The sequence below is a fragment of the Podarcis pityusensis genome (assembly GCF_964106645.2).
Source record: "Podarcis pityusensis genome assembly, chromosome: Z".
Lineage (NCBI taxonomy): Eukaryota > Metazoa > Chordata > Lepidosauria > Squamata > Lacertidae > Podarcis > Podarcis pityusensis.
This window is the reverse complement of record NC_138044.1, coordinates 15,573,765-15,600,676: the sequence shown is the minus strand read 5'-3', so window position 1 is coordinate 15,600,676 and position 26,912 is coordinate 15,573,765. Positions and strand designations below refer to the sequence as shown.

The 26,912-nt window shown below is 45.2% G+C and overlaps 1 protein-coding gene and 1 long non-coding RNA gene across 7 annotated transcripts in view; one reads left to right on the top strand and one right to left on the bottom strand.

Moving 5' to 3' along the window:
* QRFP (pyroglutamylated RFamide peptide) overlaps window positions 1–26,912 on the bottom strand; it is a 149,132-nt gene that overhangs the window by 8,106 nt on the left and 114,114 nt on the right. Inside the window, exons 1-2 of one of the 6 annotated variants that reach the window (XM_080990681.1) lie at window positions 11,629–11,725; window positions 5,004–5,204 (exon numbers count right to left, since the gene is read on the bottom strand). The exons of 2 other annotated variants lie outside the window; for them this stretch is intronic. The gene's annotated coding sequence lies outside the window, so the exon portion shown is untranslated. Of the gene's footprint in view, window positions 1–5,003; window positions 5,205–11,573; window positions 11,738–13,891; window positions 13,930–26,912 lie in introns of those variants that run through there. 3 more of the 6 variants (XM_080990682.1, XM_080990680.1, XM_080990679.1) reach the window with 3 other exon arrangements.
* LOC308468457 lies at window positions 5,194–6,412 on the top strand. Its single transcript, XR_013981655.1, has 3 exons — window positions 5,194–5,660; window positions 5,792–5,919; window positions 6,107–6,412. It is a non-coding gene; the product is annotated as an uncharacterized lncRNA (long non-coding RNA).

Genomic DNA, 26,912 nt, shown 5'->3' with positions numbered 1-26,912 from the left:
TTCTCTGTTGTCATGGAATCAAAGAATTGCAGAGTTGGGAGGGTAACCCAAGGGTCATCTAGTCCAACCCCCTGCAAGGCAGGAATCACAGCTAACAAATCCCTGACGGGTGGCCAACCAGGTTCTGCTTAAAAATCTCCAAGGAAGGAGAGTCTGCCGCCTTCTGAGGGAGTCCATTCCCCTGTTGCACAGCTCTCACCATCAGAAAGTTCTTCTTAATGTTTAGTTGGAATCTCTTTTCTTGTCTTTTGCAACCATAAGTTCAGGTCCTACCCTCCAGTACAGGAGAAAACAAGCTTTCTCCATCTTCCATGTGACAGCCCTTGAGATATCTGAAAATGGCTACCATATCTCCTCTCAGTCTCCTCTTTCCTAAGCTAAACATATCCAGCTCCTTCAACCATTCCTCATAAGGCTTGGTTTCCAGACCCTTGGTTCCAGACCCTCCTCTGCACACATTCTAGCTTGTTCATATCCATCTTAAACTGTGGGACAAAGTACTCTAGATGCGGTCTGACCAAGGCAGAATAGAGTGGTGCTATCTCTTCCCTTGAACTGGTCACTAGACTTCCATTGATGGCAGCCTAGATTAGCACTCACCATTTTGGCTGCAGTATCACACTCATGCTAAGTTTGTAGGTCTACTATCACCCCTAGATCCTTCTCACATGTACTGCTGTCCACATGGTGCTCTCCTGCAATTCACTGCCTTCCTATATGTTCCCCTCCCTTGATCCAGATTCCCCCCCCCCCTTTACCAGGGGTACTCTGAAAAAGAAATTAGTATGAGAAAAGGACAGGAAGGTGTGAGAAGGCAGCAATTTGGAGAAGAATGTAATATAGACAGCAGATGATTAATGGAGGTACAGAAAGCTTATTAGCTATATTAAATGAAAGTATGGAAGAGCCTTAACACTCATGCCCCAAGCCTGATAGTATCATAGAATCCCCTGGCTTGGGGATCTATAGCAAACTCCCACAATGAGGTCACTGTTATTCTTCTCTCCCTTAATTTTGACCCAAATGCTCTCACTTTGGCTTTGAGGTTCTAAATCTTGGATCTCTTCACAGGTATACACATCCCTGACATATAACGCCACTCCTCCTCCTTTCTTGTTGGTCTGTTTCTCTGAAATAGATTGTATCCCTCCATTATTACATTCCAGTCGTGGGACTTATCCCACCAGGTTTCAGTGATGCCTATTATGTCATATTTAGTTTGCTGTACCAAGAGCTCAAGCTCATCTTGTTTATTTCCCATGCTTTGCGCATTAGTGTACAGACATTGAAGTCCATTAATCATTCCCCTGTGTCTCTTATTTAAGGATTTTTTCCTCCCACCACTAGGTCTGCGTGCTGTTTGCTCCATTCGGTCTATGACATTTGGATGATCATCTTCATCAATTGATAGACTCCTACCTTCAGGAGCACTGTCTCCCTCCCCCACATTAGTCAGTTTAAAGCCCTCCTGATGAGGTTTCTGAGATTTTTGGCAAAAACATTCCTCCCAACCGTTGTGAGGTGCAGCCCATCGCTTGCCAGAGGTCCATCTTCAAGAAACTGCAGTCCGTGATCTAAGAATCCAAACCGTTCCTGTTTACACCATTTGCGAAGCCAGCTGTTCACTTCCACTATTTTCCCCTCTCTCCCTGGGCCACGTCGTTCAACTGGGAGGACAGATGAGATGACAATTTGTGCATTTAATTGCTTCAATTTCCTGCCCAGAGCCTCGTAGTCTCTTTTGATCTTCTGGAGGCTATTGCTTGCAGTGTCATTGGTTCCCATATGAACCAAGAGGAAGGGGTATTTGTCAGTGGGTTTTATGATTCCTTGCAGTCGTTCAGTTACATCTTGGATCTTAGCCCCGGGGAGACAGCACACTTCCCGAGACATCTTGTCAGGCCCACAGATCACTGCTTCTGTTCCCCTCAGTAGGGAATCCCCTATCACCACTACACGCCTCCTCTTAGGTCTGGTCGGGGTTCTTCCGCGAGCTGTCCGTTCCAAGGTCGCCTGCACATTCCCTGAGGACTGACTTTGCTGCTCATCTTCATATACCTGATCGACTGTAATGAGGGAGAGATCCTCAAATGGAGTCTGATCTTCGTCTTCCATGCTAGGGGAGAGGACCTCAAAGCGATTGTGTATTTCTAAACAATCAGAGCGAACCCTGGGCCTCCTACTTCTTTGAGTCACGTTTCTCCATATATCTGGCTCCTGTGTTGGTGAACTAGCCTCCTTCTCAGGGGAGTCCCCTGTCTCCTCCTTGGTGGAGACAGTGTGCTCTGTTGCTTCCAAGAAGAGCTCCAGCTCTCTAATTCTTTGGAGCGTAGCTACACGTTCCTCCAGTTGCTGGACTTTGTCTTCTAAGAGGGCAATCAACATGCAATTGCTGCAGGTAAAGCTGCCTGCAACCTTTGGCAAGATGGCAAACATTGCGCAGGAACCGCAGGCGACTGCAGCTGTTCCCTCCCCCTCCATCTTGAGAACGTGTCGTTGGGGGTGGCTACAGCGGTCCTCCATCATAAAAAGCGTGAACACAGGCCAAATAACTCCCCCCCAAAAAAACCTAGGTCTCCCCCAACAAACGTTTGAGACTAGCTCCCCTAAATCTAAAAGATGGATCAAACTGCACGCGCCGGTAGGCGCGCGCCGCTACCCTGCAAGCTCTGATAAGCTCCTCCCACAGCTAATCACCTGCCTCAACAGAAACCCTGCCCCCTCTGACCTTTGCACAGGGAGAGCAGCTAATCAGCCACAAAGAAACACACGCACAAGAAAACCCCTTTTGCTCCCTCTTCAGCTGCTGCCCTGATATTCTCGGTTCAAATAATAAAAGGCATTAAAAATGGATATAATTTTATGTGTATATTGAGATGAAATGTGGATTTCAAGGTAAATAAAATTATGTGATAAAATTATGTGGGTTGCTATCCAGCTAAGTTCTACCCAGAGCAGACCTATTGAACTTGATGGACCTAAGTTAGCCACTGCAATAAATTTCCATAAATTTATTCTGAGTAGGACTAGCATTGCATACAACCCCAAATAATTAAGTACAGATTTTCATGTGGATTTTAAAATACAGAATCTCAGATTAATGCAGAAACAAAACAGGTATATGAACCCAAGTAAAATTAGCACAGACTGGAGATAGATTTATTTTATTTGGAGAGCAAGTGTGGTGTAGTTGTTGCATTAGGGCCTAAGAGACCAAGGTTCAAATCCCCCACTCAGCCATGAAGCTCATTAGCTCAGTCACTGCCTCTCAGTCTAACCTACAACACAGGGTTTCTGTAAGGATAAACTGGGGAGAGGGAGAGCCATGTATGCCACCTTGAGCTCCTTGGAGAAAAGATGGAATATGAATACAAAATAAATTAATTAATTTCCCCATTGCTTCAAGTTGCACCCCCTGAAATCTCCTCTTCTAGATAACTGTTAAAAATGCAGCAACTCTGCCTTCCTTTGCATCTGGCTGCTCAAGTCATGAAAGGGCAGCAGATTTTAAGTCCTTTAATTTATCATAATTGTCATGTTTACTCCCCAGGGAGAAGCGCTTGTGGGATTCTCTGCTTCAGGTGCCAGAATAATTCAGCCAGCCTTTAGTTAACTCCATGTACCTTGACTTGGCACGAGGGAGGAGACTAGTTGTTTCCTGCTCTGCCTCAGCCAACAAAATGTGTTTAATTCTGTTCCTTGTAGAAATCCGAGGCACTTTTCTCCCAAATGACACACTTGTTTTTAGCATGCTATTTCCTCTAATCTGCACATTTTTGCAAGTGAATTTCCACTAACACAATACATTTTATGCCTGCCATTTCAAGAAGATAAGGTGACCCTGGGTTCTGGATAAGGCCAGTGGCCCACCTCGTCCAGGATCCTGTTCTCACGGTGGTCAGACAGATGCTTCAGGACAGGTACACTAGAGCACTCTCTCCTCCTGTGGTTTCCAGCGACTGGTATTCAGGGGCATTACTCTTTTTAATTTTTTATTGATTTGCTAAGAAAAAAAGTTCAAGCATAAGAAAAAGAAAGAAAACAAATAACCTTTCTTGAAAAGATATCTCATAAAACTAAAAGTATCTAAAGGGCAGAGCTTGATTGACTGTTTTTCAATATGTGGCATGATTTTATTCCCTATACAAATGCTGAGGCGCATGGTCAATCAGTGCCTTCTGTACATGCAAATATCTGGCTCATTTAAGGCTATATAGAACAATAATGATAGAACTCACAAGTGGATGATACGTTTATTTTTATTAATCTTTCTTATTTGTAAAAGAAATCTTTGGATGGGTTGATGCTTTATTAACCCTTTGGAGCCACACTGTGTCTTGGTGCACAGTGGCTGCACTACTTTATAGTTTAAAAACTGAAAAGCCTCTGAGCATAGAGGCAGAGCATAGCCATCGCAGCTAATAACAGTTGATAGCCGCATTGTCCATGAATTTGCAATATATTTCCAGTGCAAATAAACCTAAATTTTCCCACTAAAAACTTCCTAGAAAAACCTGTCTGTTGTGTTGGAACCCGCCTCATGAAGCCAGGCTACTCCAAGAGGCTGCCATCCAAATCGTCAGAATTCCAGAGGCAAATACATCTGTAAATGCCTTGGAGAGACTGAACCTGCCAAATATATCCTCCTCATCTTTCAATGTCTGCTTCTGCATGAAAAGGAGTTGCGTGATACTGTTCAGGGATGCAATAGCTTGGTAAATGACATCACTGAAATAAAAAATTTAAAGCAAGGGCATTTGTAACTTGATGCACTCTCAGTTATGTAATGTACTACTGTAATGTGCTTTTTGTGATATCATAAGATTGGGAAGAGGAGAGCACTGCTGTGATATTTTAGTTGATCTAAGACAGCAAAAACATCAGAAAAGCCCTGTTGCATGAGGCCACTGGCCCATGTAGTCCAGCACCCTGTTCTTGCAGTAGCACGCCAGATGACCCAATGGGAAGCTCACAAGCAACATCAGAGCACAAAAGCAACTCACTCATCACTTGTGATTCCCAGGAACTGGTATTCAGTGGCTGGCTGCCTCTGACAGTAGAAGTAGGCCATTAGAAGAGCCTTGCTAGATCAGGCCCCTCCAGTCCAGCATCCTGTCCTCATAATGTCCAGCCAGATGCCTGTGGAAAGCCCACAAACGGGACCCAAGAACAAGAGCCCTCTCCCCTCCTGCTGCTTCCAGCAACTGTTTCCAGAAGCATAGGGAGACAGAGCATAACCATCATGATAGTAGCAATCAACAGCCCTCTGCTTCATGAATTTTCCTAATCCTCTCTTGCAGTCAACTAAGCCATACTCGCCAACATTTATCCAATGAAAATAGGGATGGCCTAAGTAAAAGGAGGACATTCTGGGATCAGATCAGAAACCGGGACGGCTTTTGTAAATCCAAGACTATCCCTGGAAATTAGGGGCACTTGGAGGGTCTTGCCTCCCCATTCTGAAGGAGGAGCCAGAGTGGTCCAGCTTTAGTGGGGAGGCTGTTGTCAAGGCAACCATGACTCACCCAGCCCAGCCTATGTGACATCACTCACTGCTGGCTTCTAGGAACCAACTGCAACTGATCAGCAGTTGGCAGTGAGGAGCAGGAGTGAAAGAGTGGGCAGTGAGTTTGAAGCCCTGGCCCCAAGGCAATGACCAGGTCCATTGCTGCGGTCCTCCTCTGCCTCATCCGGACTTCCCTGACATGGGCTAAGTGGAGGGAGCTTGACGGCTGAGAGATGTTTTGAACCCAGGGCTCCAGTTTCTTAACTTCTCCTTGTTCTCTCCTAGCTTCAAGAGGCTGCGAGAGCTGCTGGGCAACTGCTGCAAGAGGAACAAGGTCCACCTCTTTGTCCCCAAGGAAGATCCAGCCCTTGTGAGTGGCCAGGGGATGGAAACAGGCGAGTCTGGGGGTCCAGGTGAGCAATTATTCTGTTGCTGAGAGGGAGACGATGGCGAGGCCTGTAAGACTCTTGACGATAATGGAGTCAGGAGGAGACTGACCTCTGCTTGGAGGAGTCTTGGAGGAAGGCAGAAGTGGGGGTTTTTGTGTGTGTTGTTGTTTTTTATGTTCTTTCTGTCCTTTTTTCTTTGTTTCACCTGCAGAGTTGCCAGCCCAGGGCCCACCGTTGGAGCTCCACTCTTTGAGGAGGTTCACAGTGGAGCCCCTTGGGAAGATGATCTTCATGTGGCCAGGAGAACTTGGGAAGGGTACCTCAGCCTCCACCATCTTTGGCATTTAAAGCCGAGCTCTGGGAGGCAGTGGGGGGGGCAGTCCTTGGATAGGACATGCCAACATGCCCCCCAAGGGCACCTTGGGGGCCAGAAACACCGTCTCTGGTGCCCACAGGTTCACCTCTCACCCCCACCAAAATCAGGCTTGAAATAAACATCTTTTGGTAGTCAACAGAATAGGGGCAGTTTGGGCTTTGGAGGGTGGGATGTGGCACCTCCAGGGGTTTCCCATCCCTTAAGTGGCTGTTCTCTTCTTTCCCTTTCCCTTTCCCTTTCCCTTCCACCCAGACTTCCGGGGTGGTGCCATCGGCAATGGCGGACTCCCTCTGAACTGGAGGGACCAGCTCCACGGGAACAGCTTTTCCACTACGGCGAAGCGGGGACCCATTCAAAAATCACAGGCGGATGAAGCCTGTGACCATGGGACTCGGCAGGCACCTTTAGCGCCCCCCCAACCCGCAAAGCAACCCACTAACGGGCTCCGGAGCGAAGAGGGGGAAGTGGTGCGGTGCTGAGAGTCAACTGCTTCTTCCGTGGAGCGAAGCCACACAGCCGTTGCCGGAGAGCGTTGCCTTTTTCCTGGGACAATTTGGCTTTTAAAACAACCACCCGTGAGTACTTAAGTTTCGGACAATTTTTTTAAAAAAATGATATTTATTGGAATTTTTTTTTTTTAATTACACAAAAAAAGACAAGACAGAAAAATAAAATAAAAATAAAACCATCATTCTCAGGTTCTCCACTTTCAATACCTTCTTTCTTTGACCTCCTCCTCCTCCCTTTTCTTGTATCCTGATTAATAATAATCGCAGCAAATCCTTTCCATATTTCATAGTATTCTGTCATTACATTACCTTAATCTATTTTCATCTTATCTTATAGAAAACCTTAAAGTTTAAAACTTAAATCTTATTTTTACCAACTTCTCCTAGCCATAACATTCTTACCAAATTCTTTAAACATTTTTACAAGAGCCAAGTAATTTCATTTCAACATTTTTCTAGCATTCATCAATTTTATAGAACAATCCTAATGATAAAAAAAAAAAGAAATAAACAATCCAATCTTCATCCAGCGTCCCTTCCTCCTGGTCCCGGGTTTTGTCAGTCCTTTTTATCTTATTAATCTAGCACATTAACCTGGTAATCTTATATCCGAAGCCCTCAAGTCTCTTCCATGTCCCTTCCGCAGCTCTTCTTCATATTTTCCTTTCATTCGTGGGAACTCCAGCTTGGTAATGTTTTTGACCCTTTTCAACAAATCAGCCCCTTTTCCATAGTCCAGACTAGACTCCATGTGGTATTTAAAAATATGTTTCAGATTCCCTCCAAAATTAAGAGCCCCCACAGCTCCAAACATCTGGCGGCCCATTGCCAGACTCGAAAAGTCCAAATCTCCCTGTATAGGGGGGTCTGTCCAACCCCCCATTTCCAAACCAAAGCAAACTTTGTCTTTCCAAGTCTGGTTTTTTCCAATTTCATTTATCAAATCCAAAAATTTATGTTCCTGCTGGGCCGCAGCTCCCTCCGTCTCTGGCGCCCAAGATTCAGCAGCATCCTCTTCTCTCAACTGTTCTGTCATGGCACACTCCTGTTTTAGCTCCTGGGTGGGCTCCATATAATTTCCCACTACCTGTTCAAAGGTTCTGGCCGCATTAGTCATCAAATCCGTCTTCTGGCTTAACTGATCCAATAGGGCATTTATTTTGCAGAGAGCACCCAACAGTGCTTCTGAAGACATTGTCCTGCAAGGTCACAAATCCTTTCCCACGGTTGTAATCTGTGGCAGCTGCAAGCTCCCAGGAATTAGTTACAATTTCACAGTCCCCCTCTAGGGGGAAATCTTCTGGTTGTTCTTTCTTTTAAAAACAATAGCAACAAAGTTTCTTTTTTAAGGTATTTTGTACATATTTGTTCTTTTTAAAATGTGAAAGGAAACAATGGAATCACTATGTTTCTCTTCTTTTAACTATCTGTCAAAGACATTTGTTTCTGGTCAATGAGCTTCAAACGTCAATTCTGACACCCCGCTCCAGGATCAGGACGGTGGAAAATTACTTTGCTTTAAACTCACTTCTGCAGGTTTAAACAGCCCAAAAAAGATCCCCCTTCTTCTCCTGCTGCCGAAGGGGGGTTCAGCAATTTTAAATGATGAAAGCCAATCCTTTGAAAGTGATTTTTAAAGCTCTAGTTTACGTTGTCTTTGCTTTATTCTGGCTACAAGGAAACGGAAGGCTGACTTCCTGTTTAGACCTTCCCGTTTCAGTACCAAATTAAGGTAAATTTTTAAGTCCAAATTCCTTTCTATTTTGCCAGTTCTTATTTAAAGTCTAAATGTTCAATGTTCCAGTACTCACGGGTGGTTATTTTAGATGCCAAATTGTCCCAGGAAAAAGGCAGCGCTCTCCGGCAACGGCTATGCGGCTTCGCTCCGCAGAAAAAGCAATTGACTCACAGCACCGCGCCACTTCCCCCTCTTCACTTCGGAGCCCGTTAGTGGGTTCCTTTGCGGGTTGGGGGGGCGCTAAGGGTGCCCGCTGAGTCCCACGGTCACAGGCTTCATCCGCCTGTGATTTCCAGAAGGGTCCCTGCTTCGCCGTAGCGGAAAAGACCCGTTTCATGCGGAGCTGGTCCCTCCAGTTCAGAGGGAGTCCGCCATTGCCGATGGCGCCACCCCGGAAGTCTGGGTGGAAGGGAAAGGGAAAGGGAAAGAAGAGAACAGCCACTTAAGGGATGGGAAACCCCTGGAAGTGCCACATCCCACCCTCCAAAGCCCAAACTGCCCCTATTCTGTTGGCTACCAAAAGATGTTTATTTCAAGCCTGATTCTGGTGGGGGTGAGAGGTGAAGTTTCGGACAATTGGACTCTAAATAAGGATTTGTGAGCAGAAAGGAAAACTGGATTTAAAAGTTAAATTTAATTTGGCACTGAAACGGGAAGGTCTAAACAGGAAGTCAGCCTTCCGTTTCTTTGTAGATAGATTAAAGCAAAGACACAGCAAACTAAAGTTCTGAAAATCGTTTCTAAAGGATTAACTGTCATCATTTAAAATTGTGGAACCCCCTTCGGAAGCAGGAGAAGAGGGGGGATTTTTTCTGGACTGTTTAAACCTGCAGAAGTGAGTGTAAAGTAACTTTCCACCGTCTTGATCCTGGAGCGGGGTGTCAGGACTGACGTTCTTTGAAGCTCAATGACCAGAGACAAACGTTTTTGACAGATAGCTAAAGGAAGAGATACATAGTGATTCCATTGTTCCCCTTCACATTTTAAAGGAACAAATATTGACAAAATATCTGAAAAAGGAAACTTTGTTGTTAGATTTGTTTTTAAAAGAAAAGAACAAGCAGAAGTCTTTCCCCTAGAGGGAGCCTGTGAAACTGTAACCAATTTTGAATCGGGAAGCTTGCAGCTGTTACAGATTACGATCGTGGGAATAGACTTCTGACCTTGCAGGACAATGTATTCAGAAGCTCTGTTGAGTGCTTTCTGTAAAACAAGTGCCTACTGGAACAGCTACATGAGAAGACGGATTTTATGACTGATGCGATTAGAAATTTTGGACAGGCAGTGGGATATTATATAGAGCCCACCCAGGAATTAGATCAGGAGTGTGCCCTGACAGAACAGATGAGGGAAGAGGATGTTGCTGAATCTTGGGCGCCAGGGATGGAGGGAGCTGTGGCTCAGCAGGAACATGAATTCTTGGATTTGACAAATGAACTTGGAAAAAGCCAGATTTGGAAAGATAAAGTTTGGTTTGGTTTGGAAATGGGGGGTTGGATAGACCCCCCTATGCAGGGAGGTTTGGACTTTTCGAGTCTGGCAATGGGCCGTGAGATGTTTGGGGTTGTGGGGGCTCTTAATTTTGGAGGGTTTTTGAAACATGTTCTTAAAAATACCACATGGAACTTAGTGGGGACTATGGAAAAGGGGCTGATTTGTCGAGAAGGGTCAAAAGTATTGTCAAGCTGGAGTTCCCAAGAGTGAAAGAAGTAGGAGATAAAGGAAAATATAGCTATAAATATGCGGAAGGGACATGGAAGAGACTTAAGGGCCTCGGACATAAGGTTACCAGGTTAATGCGCTAGATTGATGGGATAGAAAGGACTGACAAAACCCGGGTCCAGGAGGAAGAGACGCTGGATGAAGATTGGATTGTTATTTCTTTTATTATGATTGTTTTATAAAATTGATGAATGTTAGAAAAATGTTGAAACGAAATTATTTGGCTTTAGCAAAAATGTTTAAAGAATTATGTAAGAATATTATGGTTATGAGAAATTGGTAAAAATAAGATTTAAGTTTTAAGTTTTAAGGTTTTCATAGTAAGATAAGATTAAAATAGATTAAGGTAAAGTAATGACAGAATATTATGAAATATGGAAAGGATTTGCTGTGACAATTAATAATCAGGATACAAAAAAGGGAGGAGGAGGAGGTCAAAGAAAGAAGGTAATGACAGTTAAAGATATGAGAATATTGGATTTGTTTTTAAATGTTTGTGGTATATTTTTGTTTTTTAATTGTGTCGTGTTATTTTTTGATTTTGATTTTTATTAATTTGTATTGTTTGACTGTGGTTTGTCTTTTCTTCGTTTTTTCTTTCTTTTTTTCTTTTTTATTCTCTTTTATAATTTTAAAATTTTCAATAAATATCATTAAAAAAAAAAAGAAGTCATCATCAAAGACCTTCAGTCAGGGGAGAGGGAGATCTTACCAAGTTACTGTATTTTTCGCTCTATAAGACGCACCAGACCACAAGACGCACCTTGTTTTTGGAAGAGGAAAACAAGAAAAAAAATATGCTGAATCTCAGAAGCCAGAAGAACAAGAGGGATCGCTGCGCAGCGATCCCTCTTGCTGTTCTGGCTTCTGGGATAGCTGCGCAGCCTGCATTCGCTCCTTAAGATGCACACACATTTCCCCTTATTTTTTAGGAGGGGAAAAGTGAGTCTTATAGAGCAAAAAATACGGTAAGTCCGGCCACAAAGAGTGACAACCATGGGTGTAGCCAGGATTTTTTTAGGGGAGCCTTTCATTTTGGGGACAAGATACAAGAATAAGACAGGAGAAAAGCTCTTCTCTTTTGGCTCACACCAGGGAACTCTCCCTTCAAATGGCACATGGTTGCTATTTGACATCACAATGAATTTATTTTGTACACTTAGGGGTGCCTCCCCACCATGCCAGGATCCTGAGACCCACAGGCATATCTGGCAGGACGGCGCCAAACAAAGGGTCCTGGACCAAAGTATTTTCTGAGATCTTTTTGATAACTGGTCCAACAATTCACCCTTCTCCTTGTCTGGCTCTTTTGAATTTGTATATAACAAGGAACTGATTTTGTATCTGTTGACACTGGTTGGGACCACAACTGCCAAATTTTGGAAGACCTCAGCAGGGCAGATTCCTCACTCCTTCCCAAAGATGAGACTGTCAAGGCCCTGTGGAGATCGGGATTGGCAACTGGCGTCCCTGGGACCAAACTGCCCTCCTGAGACAAATCAGCTTGTCTAAGCCACAAACATGTCTTGAGGAACTGGATTTCTTGGAGTCTTTCTCCTCCCTCCTCCCTCCTCCCTCCCCCTCCAAAGCCCAACTGCCTTTAACTGTCTCACACACACACCCGTCCCAACTGTCACCTGCCTGTCACACGCCATCCTCAGCCAATCAGCACGCAGCACACCCCAAGGTTCCATTCTCTTCTCACAGCCCACCCACTGCTCTCACTTTACCTTATATCCCACAAATTTTTCTCTACACAACATTTTACCACATGTCCCTTAATATACAAACCTACGCAGGTCAGTTAACAATGACAAACACCACACAAACACACACATTTTACTACATGTCCCTTAATATACAAACACCACACACATAAACACACACACACCCCTGAACGATTTTGGTCTGGCACCTCCTCTTTCCTTGGAGGTTTTTAAGCCAAGGATGGATGGCCATCTGTTGGGGATTCTTCCGGTGGGATTCCTGCATCGCAGGGGGTGAACTAGATGGCCTTTGGGGTCCCTTTCAGCTCTATAATTCTGTGATCACGGATACATGGAGACATTTGCAGGAGGGGGTGAGCCGGAGGAAGTGGGGCAAGCTGAGAAGCCCCCTTGCAAAGGGTTTGGGGGGATGACAGAAAGCAAGGAGGATGGAAGGAAGAGAAACCAGGCAAGGGGAATGCTCTCTGGATTACAGGAGATCATGCAGGGAACAGCACAGTCCAAGAATTGCTGGGCTCTGTGCAGGTCTGGAGCCACTGTGAGCCTAACAGGGGTTGACTTCCCTGAATATCCTCTGTTTAGCAGTCACAAAGAACAGCATTGCCCAGACCTGGAGACTCTGTGGCTTATTGAGTCTGGGGTGGAGGACCTCAGGGACCCAAATGCACCCCTTGGGCTTCTCTGCCTGGTCCCCAATTCTCCCATTCACTGGGAGTTGCTGTCCTCAAACAATGCCTCTTGCTGGCCTGCATGGAGGATCGAGAGAGGGGTATGCAGAAGCTAGTCGGCTGCACAGAGGTGACATTTTACATCCATTGTCCCACCCACTTTGCCTCTGGCTCCACCCATTGCTAGCATGTGGCCCCCAGAAGGTTTCGCAGATAGGAAAGCGGCCCTCGGCTGCAAAATGTCCCCCACATCCCTGTCCCATGACATCCTTTCCCATCCCTTTCTCAGAGTCACCTCACCCTGCTCTTGATTTTTCAGCATCTCATTGTTGGTGAGCAAGGACAGCCTTATTATACCCTACCCATCTAACTGGGTTGCCCCAGCTACTCTGAGTGGTTTCCAACATATAAAAAAACTCAATAAAACATTAAAAACTTCCCTATACAGGGCTGCCTTGAGATGGCTCGGGGGTAAGATAACTCCATATCCTCCAACATTTCTCTGATGAAAATAGGGACACCAAAAGGAAAAAGGGGACATTCCAGGATCAAATAAGAAACTGGGAGGGCTTCTGTAAATCTGGGACTGTCCCTGGAAAATAGGGACACTTGGAGGGTCTACTGGCCATCACTGCCTCCTGTGGGAGGGAGTTCCATAGTTTGTGCTTCAGGAAGAAGTCCCTCTTTTTATCTGCCCTGAATTTTCCAACATTCAGCTTAATTGGATGTTCACGAGTTCTAGTGTTACAAGAGAGTGATCAAAACGTTTCTCTACTTTTTCAGTGCAATGAAAATTTTATAAACTACTATAATGTCGCCTCTTACTAGCCTCCAAAGAAGCACTGAGAACTCAAGGCCAATCTCCTTGCCCTAGTGGTCTAGAAATGGCTGAAGTTAGGGAAATAGGAGTCTAGATTTGTTTACCTTTAGTTTCAAGAGCTGACCTCATCTATGCCACTCTTTGCGAGACAGAACACCCACTTGGGGAAAAATATTCCTTGACAAATGAATGAATGAATGAATAAAAAAATGCATAAGCTTTCTTCTGAACACAGTAGCAGACTTTGGGCTCTCAAATTTCAGTGGCACCCTGTGTGACACTAAAATTCAACACACACACACACCACCTCTCATACTCCCTTCTACGGCACTGTTGTGGCACCCCCTGCAGTGTGCCACCCAGTGCAGCCAAACCAGTCTTGCTACCCTAAAACCACCTCCGCTGAACATGGCAACAGGTTTCCTTGAGTACTTACTTTTCTGCTTCTGCTAGATTGACTGCTCCGTCCAGGTGGGAAAGTAGGATGTGCATAAGGTGCCCGTGTCTCTCTTTAAATAAGACCCCTCATTAAACAGACACCTCCCCTCCCCTCTGATAAGATTATTGCTCTGCATTCCAGAGCCTAGGATTCCATTGTGAAGCCTGAAGTCTGGGAGGGAACATGGATCCGACTGGGCTTCTTTGAGGGCAAAAGAGTCTTTTTGATTAGCTGTTCACGCTCCCCCTTTAAAAAGTGCATTTAATTCAATTGTTATTTTTCTTTATATCCCAAAGCAGGCCCAGGACTATATCGTTAATTAGCACTGAGTCACCCGTGAGTGACAGGGAAGATGAAGAAGGTGATGCTGATTATCATAGTATAGCATCATAGAGTTGGAAGAGATCCTTAAGGGTCCTCTAGTCCAACCCCCTGCAACCACAGCTAAGGGACCCCCTAAGGCAGCCTTTCTTAACCTGTGGGTCCCCAGATATTGTTGAACTACAACTCTCATCATCCCTAGCTAGCAAGGCCAGAGCTCAGGGTTTATGGGAGTTGTAGTCCAAAAACATCTGGGGATCCACAGGTTGAGAACCACTGCAGGAGTTCAGCAATATAATTAAAAAGTAGTTAATGCTGAAGACACATATAGTGGTTGAGGACAGTGTGAGGCCAAAGGAGGGAAGGAAGAGGTGAATGATAATTGTTTTTAATGACCATGTGCTGGAACTACTAGATAAGGTGAATCATCTTTCGATATTTTGGACAAGTAACAAAACCAACCACCATTTGACTTAGGCAGCAGCTAATTGGCCTCTTCAGAAGAACGGTGTGAGCAGAAAGCTGTTAATGAAAGGGGCAAGAGCCCTCAATATATACAAGGGGTGGCTTCAAGAGAAAGGTCCTTCTCCATATGATCCCTACCTCAATTTATGCCTGCAGGCACAAGGAATCCTAGGCTTCAATGCTTTTTATGCACGCATGATATCTGATATGAGTATTTTCATCTTGGGCTCCCTACTGAGCACTTATTTGCTTTATCCTTTATACTGATTTATATACAGTTACATAGATATTTCTTTTCCTGATAGTGTTTGTATGGTTTTGTCATGGCCTTTGGCTAGTACAATAAAGCATATCTTGCTTTGATTTGCTTTATAGTACTCTTGTCTTCAAAGCTAGCACTCAAACACAGACACTTTGTTCAAGAGAAGGGCCGATCATTCCAGGAGTGTGATCCTATTAAATGTTGATTTGAAGTTTTACATCTGCCCAACCCCTGCAGGCAATAACCATTTTTAGAAAAACCAGATACAATGTTGTTCCTGGATAAGGGAGACATAGTGACACATGTAGGGAGGAGGGTATTGGTTTGTGGTGTTTGGTTTTGTTTTGTTCTTATTTTTATAATGTATTTTGTGCTTCGATATTGCATTTTTATGTTGTGAACTGCCCTGAGATCTGCAGATGAAAGGCAGTATACAAATTTAGTAATTTAATAGCCTTGCTGGCAGGGGCCAGTGGCTCACCTAGTCCAGCATCCTGTTCTCACAGCGGCAGCCTAGATGCCCCAATGGGAAACCAGAAAGCAGAACCTGAGCACAAGAGGACTCACCTCTTCTGATGTTTCCAGCAACTGGGATTCAGACGCATTACTGTCTCTGACTGTGGAGGAAGAGCATAGTCATCGTGGCTATTGATGACCTAAGCCTTCCTTGTAGGTGACCTTCACTGCCGCCTGCGGAAGCAAGTTCCACAGTTCATGCACTACATGAATAAGTCCTTTTGTTTATGTCTCCTGAATCTTCCAACATTCAGCTTCATTGGATGTCCATGCTCTAGTGCTATGTGGGAGGAAGAAAAAACTTCCCTCTGCCGACTCTTTCCAGGCCATGCATAATTGTATAATCTTTTATTATGTCGCCTCTGACTTGCCTGTCTCTGAACTAAAAAGTCCCAAATGCCGCAACCTTTCTTCATAGGAGAGTTGCTCCATTGTCTCTGATGGTGCATGACAACTCACTTGAGGATCTTGGGCAAGCTAGCCACTCCTTCCTGAGCTTAATCTACCTCACAGGGTTGGTTTGAATTGGGGCAGTAGCCCTCATGTTCACCTTTGAGGAAAAGCAGTAAACCAAACAACGCATAATAATGAGTTCCTTTTTATTAAGTTTTTGCAAGTCCACACGTTATGTTATCGGACACCAATCACACACTAGTGATCTACTTCACTGAAATGGTGGATGGGCACATGATCTGCCCAGCAGTTCAGACATGAATGGGCAGTATCCTATACCCAGCTCCCTTGCTGACCTTCACACACCCTTAACTGACCCATGCAAAATACATGAAAGTCACATCTCTCTTCCCCCACCCTCCCTTTATCGCTGAACTTCCAGCTCAATAAAATGCAGAAGTGGCAAACTCTCCCTGCTTTGTATAATTCCTTGTCATTGTCAAGATCAAACAGTGCATGAAAGTGAAATGATGGCTCACTGGAAAGCATCATTGGAAAGGTCAGGCCAGCCTCTGTTCAAGTAGTTGTTCAGAGCAGCATCTAACCATCAAGGATCAGCCTTTGAAGGAGCACATCTTAGATCCAGAAACACCCATGTCAAGTAGCTGCCTTGTTCATCTTCTGTAGCATCCTGCCCTGGTTTCTTGTGCGCAGAAAACCCAGAAATACATCACACAATACATTTTGATAAGCCATACAGTGTTAAGAATTGCAAGACTGTAACATCTTTAAGTTGGAGGAACATAAGAGAAGCCTTGCTGGTTCAGGCCAAAGACCCATCTAGTCCAGCCTCCTGTTCTCACAGTGGCCAACCAGATGCCCCAAAAGAAAGCCTCCAAGCAGGACCTGAGCAAAAGAGCACCCTCCCCTCCTGAGATTCTCAGCAACTGGTATTCAGAAGGATGCTGCCTCCAGAAGTGGAGGCAGAACATAGCTATTGTGGCTAGCAGCCATCTATAGTTTCTCCATGAGAGCCATCTTCAAATATCTTAAGGGAAAGCTTGTTTTCTCCTGCTCTGAAGAGTAGGACCAAAACAAGGAAATTCCAACTAAACATCAGGAAGAATGTTTTGGAGGTAAGAGCTGTTTGACAGTGGAACAGACTTCCTCCGGAGGTGATGGGCTCTCCTTCATTGGAGGTTTTTAAGCAGAGGTTGGATGGTCATCTGTCATGGATGCTTTAGTTGAGGTTCCTGCATTGCAGGGGGTTGGACTAGATGGGTGTCTCTTCCAACTCCATGATTCCCATCAGCCTCAGCTACTGTGACCAGTGATCATGGATGATGGGGACTGTGGTAGATACAGAGAAAGTGAGTCATGCTTATGTCCCATTGCTGTGAACAGAACTTCAACCAATTTCTACTAACATTTCTCAGTAATTTTACTGCGACTTAACATCACAATTTTTCTCTAGATTGGAAAATATTAAAACTTGCATGGGCCCCTCTGATTCATCTTTAACCACCCATGTTTCTCATACTTTAAATTCTTACCCCTCTTCACACCCCCACCCCCAAAAATGGAGTTAAAATCTGCTGTATGAGCACTTTTCATTGCAGGACTTACACTGGGGTAGACCTGCAACATAGCCCTCCTTGATGAACATCACCTGTGTAGTAGCAAACAATGTCCCTGAATTTCAACAGCTTGCCATTTATCATTTTTGTTCTGTAAAAAAAAATATGCTAAAGGTTCCAAAATAGCTGACATAACCTATTCAGTTTTGCCATTTTGCTGTTTTTTCATCTCAGCAAAGATATTGGGTTTAAAAAGAAGTTTCATATAGTTTTTCAAATGAAAACTGATCCAGGGAAACTGGTTAAAGTGCTCTTCTCCTGATGCAACACACGCAGCTTTATTTTGGAACATTTTAACACGCTGAGATGCACTTGAATTCTGCTCAGGGTAGAAAAATGCCCCATAAAATCCCCCCCCCCCCAATTGCTTGGTTTCTGACTAGGAGGGCTAAGGTGCCACAAGACTCTTCCTTGTTCTTTGTGCAAGAGGCTAACCAGGCTGGCTGCCCCTCTGGGATTAATCTGCCTTGAGCATCACAGCAGACATGTTTCAGCCTAAGCCTGAGAAACAGATAACACAGAGACTCTTCAGGAGTTAATCCTTGAATCCAACCTGGAAACTCCACATTTTAGACAGCCCCTCCTTTTCATTGAAATAAACTCACTAGGGGAAAGCAGTGGAGGCTGGTGCTCTTTGGGATTGGTGGGACGGAAGGCAAAGGAGCCCAACAGTAGGTGGAACCTGGGCCAATTAGGTCAATTAGTACGTGCCACCTAGGCCAATTAGTAGGTGGCACCTGGGCAAAGCCAATTAAGTCTCATTTTGTCCCCACCCTGCCTCTGGCAGGGCAGCACTGAGACTAAGGAGGAAGAAGTTGACATTCAGTAGCAACCCTCAGACTGGGTCTAAAGAGGAGGGCAGGTGGGTGAGGGGCTGGATGAGGCCAGCCTGAGGTTGGTAGAGCTGTGCCCCAACAGGCACTCCTGAGGCGAGGCTTTCAGGGTGACAGAGGAAATATTTTCACAAGCCAACGACAACCCAGTTTTGCTTTCTTTTCCTCCCGTCAAGAAAGCAGTTTCTCAAAGATCCAAAATGTGGGAGTGGGAATGGAGAGATCAAGATGACCGCTTAATCCCTTATCTCCTCCCTGATCCAACAGAATTAGAAAATATTCCACCTAAAGCAAAAGAAACCAGGGCAAACACAATGGACTGGTTGTCTAGCATCACAAAGGCAAACACCATAAATCTATTTCCACATCACTTGGGTGAATTATATAAAAGCAGAATGTCCCGTTCATTTGTGGGAGACTTTGTCTTCACCGAATGTCCTCTGAGGTGGAGCACATGCACCAATATCTACGGAATCTTCTTCGAATTGAACAAATTGAACTATTAAAAAATAATAATAATCAAACCAGTCCCAAATCTTGAAGCTTAGATACTGCAGATACAGGAGCAATAACAAACAAATAAACAAAACAAACAAACAAACAAACAAACAAACAAACAAACAAACTCCTAACCTTCCAGTATCAACAAGAAGCAGATTCCTCCTGCCTTCACTTGATTGCAGGTATTGTTTGGGCTTGAGTGTAAATCAAATTACTTAATTAGGCTGGAAGAAACAGCAGGAGTGGGATTTGTCAAATGGGCTTTAATTCCTCAACCGAAAATTTTCTCCAGGTGTAAGGTAAAGATAACAGCTGCTTCCCGCCGCCCCCCCCCTTTGTTTTCAAACACACCCTTCTGAAAGCAGGACAAGTTTCTGTTCCTGGGATGGAAGCTGAGTGGGGTTGTCTTATATAGGGAAGGTCCTCCAGGACTGGTCCAGGTTCTTTGAGTTCCTGAATGAATATGAACATAAGAACATAAGACCATCTAGTCTAGCATCCTGCCACCTAGATGGCCCAATGGGAAACCCACAAGCAGGTCCGGAGTATAATGGCAACACTCTCTCCACCTGCAATTCCCAGCAGCTGGTATTCAGAGGCACAATGCCTCCAAAAGTGGAAGGAGAATCTAAGAAGCACCTTCTGGATCAGGCCAAAGCCCATCTTGTCAAGCATCCTGTTCTCTCATTGGCCAACTAGATACCCCAATGGGAAACCTGAAAGCAGAACCCGAGCCCAAGAGCCCTCTCCCCTCCTGTGGTTTCCAGCAAGTGGTATTCAGAAGCATGACTCTCTCTGACCATGGAGGCAGTGCAGAGCCAGCTCTACTATTAGGTAAACGGTGGCCCCCAAGGTAGCAGCCCTGCCCCCCCACCTGCTCTGCTGCCTGTTCAGAAGCAGTGCTGCTATTGGTGCCGAATTCAGCCGAAATGTCTGAAATTGTGCAAGATCTTGCGAGTGCACATGATTTCAGCAAGATCTCGCCTGAAATTAGTGGAGATGTTGGTGCTGCGTCTCCGCCAGTAGTATGGTGCAGGAGCAGGTATGGTGGCAATGGGAGCAGGGCAAGGGGACACTCCCCGTTTTGCTTCAAGTGGTGAAATGGGATGCACCACCCCCAAGGCAGTGCCCAGCTGTCATGGTTAATAGCCATTGATAGCCCTCTGCTCCTTGACTTGGTCCAGTGCTCTTTTCAAGCCTTCCATGTTGGTGGCCATCACCACTTCCTGTGGGAGGGAGTTCCACAGTTTAACTCTGTGCTGACTGCAGAAGTTCTTTATCTGCCCTGAATCTTCCAGTATTCAACTTCATTAGATACCCACAAGTCCTAGTGTTAGGAGAGAACTTGTGGACATCTCATGAAGCTGAAAGCTGGCAGTGTCTCCCACCACCCCTGGGCACAGCAGGGTAGATAAGCCTGACAAGGAGAATTAAAAAAACAACAACACCTCCCAATATGAGGCACAACTAATGGTGTTTGGAATGCAGCTATATAAATGGTTAATGGCCAGTTGTTACTCTGGCACACCATTCCCTGTGTGTTTAGAGGAACATTTATTTTTCTGTCATACTTTTTGTGTTTACTGTGGGGAATTAACATGGATGGACACTCACATGGGGGGGGGGGCAGCTGGGACACCTGGAGGATAATCAGATCTAGCAACCTTCCCTGTGAATCAGAAAGGATGCATGCCCTCCCTTCACCATCGATGTGAATAAATCTTCATGTAATATTTTGTGCACTCTCCACAACAACCAGTATCAATCTTAAATGTATTAATGTTGAGGGAATTGGCCCTTGGGAGCAGTTAATTGATGTTGCGCCTACCTTGCAAAAATAAGATGTGAGACACTTGGCTTGCCAGTAGTACATGTGAAAAGGATCTAGGGATCTTAGCAGACCACAAGCTTAACAATGAGTCAACAGTGTGATGCAGCAGCAAAAAAGGCCAATGCTATTCTAGGTTACATCAACAGAAGTCTAGTGTCGTGATCATGGGAAGCCATTAGTACTGTTCTACTCTGCCTTAGTCAGGCCACACCTGGAATAAATACTGTGTCCAGTTCTGGGTGTCACAATTTAAGGAGGATACTGACAGGCTGGAACGTGTGCCAAGATAATCAAGGGTCTGGAAAGCAAGACTTATGAGGAATGCTTGAGGGAGTTGGAAAAGAGGGGACTGGGAAGAGATATGAAAGCCATCTTCAAATAACTCAAGGGCTGTCTCATGGAATATGGAGCAAGCTTGTTTTCTGCTGTTCTAGAGCGTAAGATGCAAACCTATGAATTAAAATGATAAGAAAGGAGATTCTGGTTAAACATTAGGATGACCTTCTGACAGTAACAGCTGTTGAACATTGGAACAGACTCCCTCGGAAGGTGGTGGGGTCTCCTTCGTCAGAGGTTTTCTAATGGAGCTTGGAGGGCCACCTGTCAGGGATTCTTTAGCTGTGCTTCCTGCATTGCAAGAGGTTGAGCTAGATGGTGCTTGGGGTACATCCCAACAATTCTATGATTCTATGCTCAAACAGCATTTGCAGATTTTTTAAAGACTGCCAGAAGCAGTGAACGGAGACTGTATAGCAGGCAAACAATGCTTTTTCCACACAACTTCCAATTCTCCAGTGCACAAAGATGATGGTCTCCACTTTCTATTTTTCAAGCCCCAGTTGGCTGTGATATTAACAGCCTTAATAACCTCTCCCTGCAAAAGTATACCACAGTAAATTTGAAGGCCTTAAGGATTTGGTGCCTGTTAACTGGACACAGGCTCCCCATTCCCTGCTGAGATAAGATGAATTATGTCACCAATTGTATTAGTTGTATTATTTATCAGTTTGTATCTCTGTGTACAAATTAACATGTGGACAGTTTACAGTGGTGCCTCGCAAGACAAAATTAATTCGTTCCGCGAGTTTTGTCGTCTTGCGATTTTTGTCGTCTTGCGAAGCACGGTGTCGGGAAAGTTTTGGAAAAGCTTCAAAAATCACCAAAGTCTTTAAAAACCTCAAAAAAGGCTACCACACCGCGTTCTATGAGTTGCTCCTCGAAGTCAAGTCGCAACTGTATTAACGGTGTTAAGAAAAAGGAAACAAACTTCCAAGACGTTTCCGTCTTGCGAAGCAAGCCCATAGGGAAGATCGTCTTGCGAAGCAACTCAAAAAACCCTTTCGTCTAGCGAGTTTTTTGTCTTGCGAGGCATTCGTCTTGCGAGGTACCACTTTATCTGGATCTCTGTCCTCTACCCTACTCCCCGGAGTCTAATTGCCCACGTATCTGAAGAAGTGTGCTTGCACACGAAAGCTCATACCAAGAACTAACTTAGTTGGTCTTAAAGGTGCTACTGGAAGGATTTTTTTTATTTTGACTATGGCAGACCAACACGGCTACCTATCTGTAACTGCCCACCAATAGGTTTTGACTGGCCTTGCTCTGTCAATCAGGCAAAGCAGGACACTCTATCTGTGTGCTTTAAATGTCTGGTGTGGATCTGCCCCAAAGCTCCCTTTAAGTTTGGTATTTTACATGGCATGGAAGTTGGTTCTTAATCTTGGCTCCTCTCATGCCAAGCTCAAGACACCAGCCAGGTAATGCTGGCAGAACAATTGTCTTCTCCAGGGATTCCTAGGGAACTTTGCCCATGCATGGATTGTTCCAATACCCTTCAAAATGTTTCCGTAGGCAAATTCAGGTGGCGGTTCAGAGCTGTGCAGAACTGCTTACCTACCTCACCTGAGAAATATTCTGTTATTGAAAGGAAGCACTTCCTCTGCAACTCCTTGAGTGTTTTCCCCTCCGCAAGAATCTCCAGATTCATTTCTCTTGAGAAGGAATCTCAGCAACTCATATCAAAATCCTTTCTCCCATTCCTACAGGGCAGAGACAATGGGAGATCTCCTGGACCACTATATCTAACCAGGCTCCATCATAAGAAATTGCTGGCCCATTTAGTCAGCCTCCTGTTCTCAGTGGCCAACTAGATGCCCCAATGGGAAGCCTATGAGCCAGGCCTGAGCACAAGAGCACTCTCCCCTCCTGTGCCTCCAGCAACTGGTATTCAGAGGCATACAGCCTCCAACAGAGGGGGCAGAACAAGAGGTGAACCCTGCTGGATGAGGACAAATGAGGTCCATCTTGTCCACCATCCTGTTCTTGCAGATGCCCCAATGGGAGACCCAAAAGCAGAAGCTGAACAATTCTCCCTACTTGTGATTCTCAGCAACTGGGAGAACTCAAGAAGAGCTTGCCTACTGGATCAAGCCAAAAACAGTACATCTAATCCAACATTCTGTTCCCACAGTGGCCAACTAGATGCCCCAATGGGAAACGTACAAGCAGGATTTGAGCACAAGAGCTCTTTCCCCTCCTGAGGTTTCTGGCAACTGGCTTTCAGAAGCATTATTGCCTCCATCTGTGGAGGTGGAGCACGACTAGTAGTTGTTGATAGCCTTCTCCTCCATGAATTTCTCCAATCCACTTTTAAAACCACCCTTTGCTTCCCTGTTAGTGCCAAGAACACACCTGCTTCCTCCGTCTCGCCTCTTCTCTCTACCAGTCCTTCAGCATCAAACTGCTAAAGAGTTTGCTGCAAAACCATTGCCAGAACTGTCCCATAAGCGCTTGGAAGAGAGTGGAATTGGCCACAGCAAACTAAGTCATACACCCCATTTTTGAACATCTGGGCTTGATGGAGAACAGCTTGCTCTGCTAACTATCTCTCTTATGAGCCCCCCCTCCATTGCAGTCTCTTTACAAACTAAACACCACAGCTGGGGTTGTGCCATTTGCTTAAAGCTCTTTTGGCAATCCTGTTTTCTGTTGTTTGCTGTAAAAGCCTGAGATGACAAAGAAAAGAAAAGAAAAATACTTATTAACCAAGCTTTTCTACCTAGACATGATTTCTGCCATGCAACAGCAGCTGAGGTATGGAGGGCTTGAGGACAGGTGGGAAGCAATTTCTGAAGTTATCAGTGACCCACAGATAATAAGCCCTCTCTGATTGCTTCTGCAAGACCTTAATGGGATTGGAAGAAATGAGAGGCTTGGGGGAATCTTGAAAGGTGCACAGCTTCTGTCTGATGCAAAAATGAGCCCATGGCCTTCTGTCCTCCCTGGGCAATAGACACTGCTGGAGCAAGGGGAATGTGGCAATCACCACTACTGTTATAAGGTTGGGGGTTAGTTTAGATGATCTCCGTGGGTACCTTTCAAACTTGTGATCCCGTGACTGTGAGGTTAAGATCTACAAGAGGAAACCTGGTGAACTGGTCAGACCAGTCCAAAGAGACTGCCACAGAAACATATGGATGGGCTTTCCCCCACCTCACCTGGCTGGATGCCACATAATCCTAGGATGGGGAACAACAGGCTAAGAAGGTTTTTTGTGTAAGACAGAGTTTTGGCTGATGCTGGTAGCTGGAGACAGAGAGGCATGCCTGTTTTGTGCTGGACCCCAAGGTGTGACTCAGGGGTTTCCCTGGAAACCCAATGGGGAAGCAAGATCTGTCAGAGTGTTAAGGCTGTGAGACCCTTCATCCTAAAGTCAGGTTGTATATATGTAGAAGTAAAACCATATATTCTAAAGACACCACAGTCTCCATTGACCTTCATTCCAAGGAAACTGAACCCTGTGTAAGCACTCTGAAATCTCTCACCACTAAAGAGACTGAGGTGTGCACAACATTTTTTTCTACCACAGATGGAAGGCGGAAGTCATACGCTCCTCAGCAAGCCAGGTGAGAAAGATCATATGCTAGACATGTGGTTTGTACCCATTATTCAGCTGGGAGCAGGCTAGAACTTAGCTTTTCCAGTGCCACCCAAAATATGGGAGCTGTCTCATACACATACACACATTCTCCACCTTAGGAATATTTCCCAAGCTGATATATCAAGCGCAGGGGTGAACAATGTCTGCTATAAACTTCCTATTCTACCTCCAAGATAAACTCAACTCAACTCAATCAAACTCAACTCAATCCAGTGCAACCCAAACTCAAATTGACTCTGGATTCCTCCCAGTTTTGGGAACTGACAATAGACAGGTTAACAGAAATGAAGGTGCTGAATGACAGGGAGAGGGGGCAGTGAGAAAGAATAATAGGGTGAGTTGTTTCCCCCCGATCCTGATAGTGTATTGAAAGTTCAATCCTCACCAAATGTGGGAGCTGTGGAGCCCCTATTTTCCTGGTAAGGAGAAGGTAAGTAGACTGATAACCATCCTTGGGGCTGCTTCACACATAATGCATTTCCTACAGGACCATGGAAGTTGTGATTGTGAAGCTGAGTTAGATCATTGCTCCATATAACAAAGAATGGGCTGTTCTGACTGGCAGCCAGTCTCTCCAAAGAACTTGGGGTATAGGCCATTCTCGTCTCTGCTGTCCATGATTCACTTTTAATGGGAGATGCTGGTAGTCAAACCTGGGACCTTCTGTATGCAAAGCAGGTCCTCTCCTACTGAGTAACAGCCCATGTGCCTGTTTGGACATGTGGACAGTGGTCCCCCCCCCCCAATATTTATAGAAGCATGATGTGTGAAGCACTTGCAGGTATTAGTGCCAGTGGGAATCCCAGATTCTGAAATCGGGTGGCAGTGCAGTGATTGATTATCAAGAGCCAGTTTGATCAGTTGAATGGTCTTTGGGGAGGCTTTGGGGAACAGAGGAAGCTGCCTTGTATGAAGTCATTGGCCCACCTAGCTCAGTATTGTCTACACTGGCTGGCAGCAGCTTTCCAGGGGTTTCAGGCAAGAGTTCTCTCCAAGCCCTACCTGAAGATGTCATTAAGGATTGAACCCGGGACCTTTTGCATGACACTCAGATGCTCTACTATTGAGCTAGAGACCTACGTTTGTCAAGATCCTGGTCCTCATGGTTCTGAAAAAACCTCACGGGTTTTTTTTAACCTCATAGTTAAATAGGAGAATAGGAAGCTGCCCTATATTGTGTCAGACCATTGGCCCACCTAGGTTGGTATTATCTACCCTGATTGAATGTGGTTCTCCAGGGGTTTCAGGTAGCAAGTCTTCCAGATCTACCTGGAAATGGCAGGGGCTGAAGCTGGGACCTTCTGCATCTCAAGAAGATGCTCTATGACTAGGCTGAGCTTTCCCCATTTAAAATTTTTCCCCCTAGATATATGGGCCACAGAGAATTTGATAGTCACCATGTGAAATATGAGCCTCATTTGCCTATGTGTGTGCATGCAGGGAAGCACTGGGTGCTCAGGATTTGCTGGATTTTGGGGCATGCATTAATTCTGCCTTTATTACATCACAGCTTGCTCCCTCATCTGAAGGCAATGTGATTCTTCAGAGGTGCCTGCCCTTTTTGCTTTCTGCAGAACTGAGACACAAGGGCAAATTCCTCCATAGGAACACAGGACGCTACCTTATACAAAGTCCGACGGTTGATCCATCTAGCTTAGAGCAGTCAAACTAACTAGCAGAGGTTATCCGGGGTTTCAAATAGGGAGTCAACCCAACCCTGTCTGGGGATGCCAGATATTGAACCTCGGGCCTTCTCAGTGCTTCCCCCGCCCCACCCACAAGAAAAATAGGTGCTGGAACTCACCACAAAGTTGTTACAGTAAGTCGTCGGGCAACTCAGGGCAACCCTGAACAATTGCCGGTTTGACAACAAACCCACGGAGGTGCTAAAAGCTACTGCAAACTGTCTCTCTAACCGGTTTGGAGGTCACCCCTGGTTCTTGTGCAGGTCAGATAAATGCACACCTGCTTCCCTTGTTCTCTTAGATTCAGGCAGGGGGCTAGGGCATCTCAGAAAGGCCCTTGCAGAAACACACACATGTGCAACAGTAGAGGCCTGGCAGGAAAGCTTAAAGCCTGCCGCTGCTACACGGGAGACTGATTGAAGAAAATGGAATATGAATTGGCCCCACCCCATAGCTTGACCAATCACGGCTAGGAGATAGGTGGAGTCATAGTTCTTAAAAAATTGTAGACTCACACATGCTGACCAGCTTCCATTTTGACCTGACATGTTTGCTTTGGGCTTCTCAGAAGTGCATAAAAGGCAAGAAACAGGTGGGAGGATTGCCAGCCCACAATGGCACCCACCTGAGAAGT